Genomic DNA, 6,544 nt, shown 5'->3' on the forward strand with positions numbered 1-6,544 from the left:
GATCTGAAGAGTTGTGCTTCATAAATACGTTTCTCCCACGCCTTTTAATGGAAACTTCCTTTTAACGACAACTTTTTCTTTCCAACTGTCATATTTTTCCGGTTATCTTCAATAATCGTGCAATAATCTACCCTTTGTCATGGTTCTTTTGGATTCCACATGCTTTTGAATATCACACATTAATTCTCCTTTAACGTAGTTCTTTCTAACTTCAACATACCCCTGAATATCGTGCAATATCCTTCTTCGGCGAAGTCCCGTTCTGCAGAGTAGTTTATAGTCCAGTGCTCACTTTTAACTACAGGTGGCACTAAGACTCTTCTCCTTTCGTCTTTCAATGCGAAGCTCCAGGGATAGAGATGCCCCTGTATACCTTCAATCTGCTACCATTCACTTGACGTAGAATTAGTTAACCGTTTAGCTTCGTGAGCTGAACTGCGACACCAATAGGTTCATGCTTGATGGAATACGACCCTAACCAATGTGTCTTAAATTTTCCTGGGAACTTCACGAATTTGATATCAAATAATACTACAAGATCACCTTCCTGAAATGTCTTTTTCTTGATGTTCCTGTCATGCCAACCTTTCTCCCTTGCTTTTTGTACTTACTGATGTAAACCTACTATAAACTTGTCCTCTTCCAAAGCAAGAAATTGCGCCATCCTATCCTCCATTATATCAGAATCTGCCATGTCTGTGAAGGCTACAATTCTTAAATTGGGCACAATGTACTTGATAGGCATGATTGCTTCTTGTCCATATACCAACCTAAAAGGTGTATGGTTTGTCAACTTCTTGCATGTTGTCCTATATGCCCACAACACCATTGGAATCCTTAGATCCCAATCATTTATGTTCACATTGCACACTTTTGTGAGTGCATTCTCCATAATTTTATTAAAAGCTTCAATTGTCTCATTCGCTTGAGGGTGATATGGGGTACTTTTCTAATGGTGTACTTGAAACTCTTCAGTCGGTGCCTCAATAGTCCGATTTAAGAAATGTGATCCTCGGTCACTCATTAATATCTTCAGACACCCAAATTTGGACATAATTTATTCAAAATGAACTTCGTAGTGGTATCTGCATTTCAATCCTTCACTAGCTGTGCCTCCACCCACCTCGTCAAGTAATTAGTTTCAGTGATTATGTATCTTGCACCAGTCTTCTTTCCTGGTGGGTTAATAGGTCCAACAAAGTCAATAACCCATTTGTCAAATGCTTCCAATGTCCCTTGTGGATTTAGTGGCATTTCGTCTCTTCTAGAGGGCCTTCCTCTTCTTTGACATATATCACACGCTCGACAAAACCCTTTTGCATCCTTATGTAATGTGGGTCACCATAACCCAGCTCTCAAGATTTTAAGTGCAGTGGTCTTCCCTGCATAATGTCCACTTGCGAATCCTCCATAAGCTTCTGCTATAATACTATGCCTTTCATGTTCCAGGACGTATCTTTGTAGTGTTTCATCCTGTCCCATTTTGTACAAGTGCCCTGCAATCAATGGAAATCAGTTGCTTTTACCACCAACTGCTTCTTTTACCACCAACTACTTCTTTTGCTGTGTAGTGTACTCCATGGGCACCATTCTTGTGGCCATAATTGAATAATATCCACAAAGTGATCATCCATGGCCCTAATTGTGAACAACTGTGCTTCGGGTTCTTCTCGTGTCTCCGATCTTGACAGATGATCAGGCTCGACATTCAATCTTCTTGGCTTGACTACAACCTCAAAATCATACTCTTGGAACAACAACAACCATCGACAGATTTTTCCTCCTAAAACAGGCTTATTCACCAAATATTTCAGCGCAGAGTGATCAATGAACATCTTGAAATGTGCTCCCAACAAGTAGTGTATGAACTTTTGTAATGCATAAACCATAACTAACCCTTCTCTTTTTGTTGTAGTATAGTTCTTTTCCGCCTTGGACAATTTTCTTCTTGCAAAAGCTATGGGGTGATCAACTTCGCCTTCTCCTGGTTATGCCAGCACTATACCCAACGCTATGCAAGATGCATCGACATGTACATGAAATTCCTTATTCCAGCCTAGAAAAACTAAGATCGATGCAGTTACCATCTTCTCCTTCAATATATCCAGACTCTTCTGACATTATTTGTCCCATTTAAAAGTGACATCTTTCTTCAATAACTTCTCCATTGGCATAGTTATCTGCGCATACCCCTTTATAAACTTTCTGTAATAGCTAGTGCGTTTAAATGTCATGTGCAATTGTCTCACTGTTTTCAGTGCTTGCAAGTTCACAATGACAACTATCTTCGTGGGACCCATTAACAAACCCTGTTTGCACATAATATGCCCTAATAGTATGCCACAAGGAACACAAAATATACACTTCTTCAAGTTTAGTAAAATCTGATGCTGCCTACATGTATCTAGCATAAGCCTTAAGCTCACAATATGCTTCTTTAATAGCCCAAAGATTGTCCAATCATCAAAGTAAACTTCCAAGAATTTGTGTATGTACTCCTTAAATGTTGCGACTACAACTCTAGAAAATATGACAGGCACATTCTTCAAGCCAAAAGGCATCACCGTGTACTGAAATGAGCCCCACTATGTTGCAAAAGTTGTCTTATGTCTATCTTCTAGCGCAATTCTGATCTGATGGTAACCTGAAAAACCATTTGTGAAAGAATAAGCCTCGTGACCTCTTACATTGTCCAATACTTCGTCTGTAAATGGTGTAGGAAAGGGGTCATGCACACATGCATCATTGAGTTTCCTCAGGTCAACACAAATTCTGATCTCTCCCTTAGTCTTCTTTTTCTGAACTATCATGGGACTTACCCATTCAAACTCTTTGAAAGGCTCAATGATCTCTACTGGTAGCATTTTGCCTGATTCTTCCTTCACCTTTTTCTTGTATTTAGGGTCTTTTCTTCACAAGCTCCGCATTAGGTTTCAAAGGGATCTTCATAACTCCTAGGTCCCCTAATATGTCCTTCATTTCTGTTATCGAGAAAACTAGTGTCTATGCAGAGCTGCTGGTCCCACTAAGACTGGTAGCTATTTTAGAAAGAAACAAACTAAAACTAATTTTGTTTTCCTTTATGAGAAGTAGATAAGAGGGGAAAAAAGGAGACCAACCTCTGTCTTGCGCTTGGTTCCTTGCTTGATTCCTCTCCCTTCTGATAGATCTTCGCCACTTGCTTCCTTGTCTACCTAGCTTCAAAGAGCACCTGTGGAATCAAAGCAACATAACACTATCCAAGAACAGAGATCTACTATCATAAACAATATAGGACCAGATATATATTGACCACACAAATGCATATATCATCAATCATACAAGAATGTGGATGAAAACTTGAATAGCTTTATTAATATCAAGAATAGCAAAGAGGATTACAACCAATTGTTCTAACCCAGCGTCATCCTCTCAGCAAGAAAGCCCTTCTTCACCTCATGAAAAGCTTAGATCACCCAACACTATGATGTTACACCAAGAAACCAACAGCACTTCCTTACAAGATACAAAATTCCAGCCTCTAGATCTCTGGGATGAGGGATCCATATATAGATGTTTGCAAGGGGGGTGAGTCAGCTTCTGAGATTTGATTAGTGTCCTCTCTCTGATAGTTCTTGATTCCACTTGGAGATTGATGATCTCTTACTCATCCCTGGGCGAATGCAGAGAGGCAAGTGTCACAGGAGAAGTTTCTGGAAGATTCCATGATCATCCACCTCGCAAATTGACTCTGCCATTTGTCCACTCTCGCCCATCACACCGCATAGAAGGGCTTTTCAGTATGCATCGCACCTCCCGTGTGCACTTAGGTGGGATGCAGTGCACTTTGACCATGGAGTAGGTGAGATGGTCCAGTTTTGACCAGTTCTAAGTAGTTTTTCATGGAGAACTTCTGGGAGATGATGTAATCAGCTGACCTTGTTCTTTTAGGGGATGGAACAACACTTTTAGGGACTTAGGAGCCCTTGGTTTATGGACATTTATGATTGGGGTTGCAGTGCCCAAAAATGTCTATAACAGTTGACCCCTAAAGCATGAGGTCGTTAATCTTTTGATGTCGGGTGAAATGCTTTATCACGAGGATCCGAAGTTTTTTCGAGCTGGAAGGGGACCTGTAATAAGATACAATACAATACATTATCTTCATAATATTTTCATGATCTAGCTGAGGCGGGCATTCCCGTGCTCAGCTTTATAAATTCATTTTCATGTACATAAGACAGACAATCGTCTGAGTGCAGACTGATGATTCTGGTAGAGCCATCATCCCTTAGATTGGATGATTATCTGTGGAGCCATGATGTACATTTGATGTCTTTCTTTTCCTGAATATATATCGTAGCCCGGATGGATGAAACTAGATCCAGGGTCTTCAATTTCGTTCGATCTTAACTCAAAGTACAAGTCGATCCATGTGAGAGATGTTATGGATTCGAACGCGGAAATACATCGCCTGATTACCAGCCAATGATGTAAGCTGTTAACAGGCATGAGAGGAATCATCGATAATGATGATGACCCTCAAGGTACTACAGTACAATTCACGTGGTGTGAATAAGGGACTTGGCGTTGAACACCACGCAAAATCTTTCGGTCGAAGGCCATTGATGTAAACCTGTCACCTGAAGTGAGAAACTTGCCAATGAGGCTTGCAAGCTTCAAAGTACTGAAAGGGTTGTCCCTAAGTCGACTTCTTGGATAATGAGCTGATGTCGATAAGAAGCGACCCGCCATAGGAGGGCCTTAATGAATCCCACATCTATGGCACGGAACGGAGTAAATGATTTTTGGAGGTGAAAATGGTCTGATGATACAGGGTTCAGGGTGGCGGTCATGAAAGAATGGATCGTAAATGTATTGCAGTGGATGAGACACAGGTGAATTCTCTGAGCGACTTCTCTTGAACATATCGGCGACACTGACATGATGGATTGGTAGCGTTAACCTCAAATGTGGATGGTGTGATGGACCAATGGTGATATGACCAGTGAATGAAACAACCCAACCCGACTCGGATGCGGAGCGAAAGTGTCATATTCAAGAGTGAGTTGCTACCAATAAAGTTTCTTCAAGTTTTCTTCCAAATTTTTCCCCAGTCATTCCTGACTAGTACCTCTTTATTTTTGTCAAGCTTGAGGAGGATAACATATGCTTGTTCTATAATTTGCCCTTCGGGCAAACCCATCGCTATGTTTTAATGAGCCTAGCGATAGTGAAACTCGTTCTTGTCTGTATGGACAAGTTTGTCGCTATTCAATTTTAACGAGTTTAACGACAAAGATAACTCGGTCCTTTTCAATTTTAGAGAGTCTGAAAGGGACGTAAAGAAAACTCCAACAATCCTTTTTCATCATATAATCCCTTAAGTCCGAAAGAGTATAAAATAATACAAAAGAGATGAATTTTCAGTAATTTTAACGAGCCGAACAAACAAACGCTCGATCTTTTTGTGTAATAATCCCTCAGGTCCAAAAAGATTAAAATCTAAAGGAGGGATGGCACTTCCGGTCATTTTAACGAGCTGGAGAGGCCAATTACTCGACAATCTTTTCATATTTTACGAGTCAGATGAAATTCGGGTAGTAGCTAATTCCAGGTAAGGTTTGGAATTTTCCAATCACGGCAGTGTCACAAGGATGGCTAACATGATCACTCTTCGTAGCTGTTCCTAAAAAAGGGTAAACTATCAAATGGAGGTGAATGATCAGCCAATACAGAGTGGAGGTGATGATGAGAACATGACCAAGGCTTCAAAGGCTGATGATAATGCATTCACGATGGTTATTTACCTTAAATTGGTTCATTTTTTAATAAATGAGCTTAAACTCTGGGGGAAACATTTGCTCACTGCTTATGTTTAATTTTTAATGAGCTTGAACTCCACATAAAAACTGCTCGATCCAGTCGTATAATAAGGATGTCTCGTCTAAGATGGCATTTTTTCAAAGCTTTGCCCCACATCCTTTCTTTATGCAAGTTAGGAAACGACCAATCCTACGAGTTTAAAGGGTTAGAGGACCTACAAATTTAAAAAATAAATGGTCGCTCTTCGCTTGCATGCCAAAAGGTTTGCATGCCCCTAGGTATAGCAAAAAATTTCCAGGTTACCAAAGATTGCTCTATCCGCACTGCAGACAAAACACTTCCTCGGCGATGTCTACCGAAATAGACAAAGGTGAGTGGCGCAACTTGCCTCCACTCACATAACTTTGACGGAGGAATCTTATTCAGTCTAATCTCATAAACCAGTCATATATCCTTCGCGGAAACCTACCCTATACCCAAGGTTTTCCTGCCGAAACAGACCAAGGTGCATGCCCCCTGGGTTTCAGTCATGTCCTCTCGAATCACTCGCGCTCATCAGGTGGATGGACTGGGGATTGATGAGACATTCCTTGCGTGAAAAGACCATTCAGGGATGGTATTTGACTATTTGCTATGAGTGAATCGGGGAATGAAAGCTGGTCTACGAGCTTGACCACTCTTCCTTCATGCAGAAAACACATTACTCTAAAGAGTGAGGAGACAATGGCTCCCATGCAAT

This window comes from Pinus tabuliformis, chromosome 4_2 (genome assembly GCF_031772625.1).
Source record: "Pinus tabuliformis cultivar Carrire ecotype Pingquan chromosome 4_2, CPIR1, whole genome shotgun sequence".
In the NCBI taxonomy this organism is placed as follows: Eukaryota; Viridiplantae; Streptophyta; class Pinopsida; order Pinales; family Pinaceae; genus Pinus; species Pinus tabuliformis.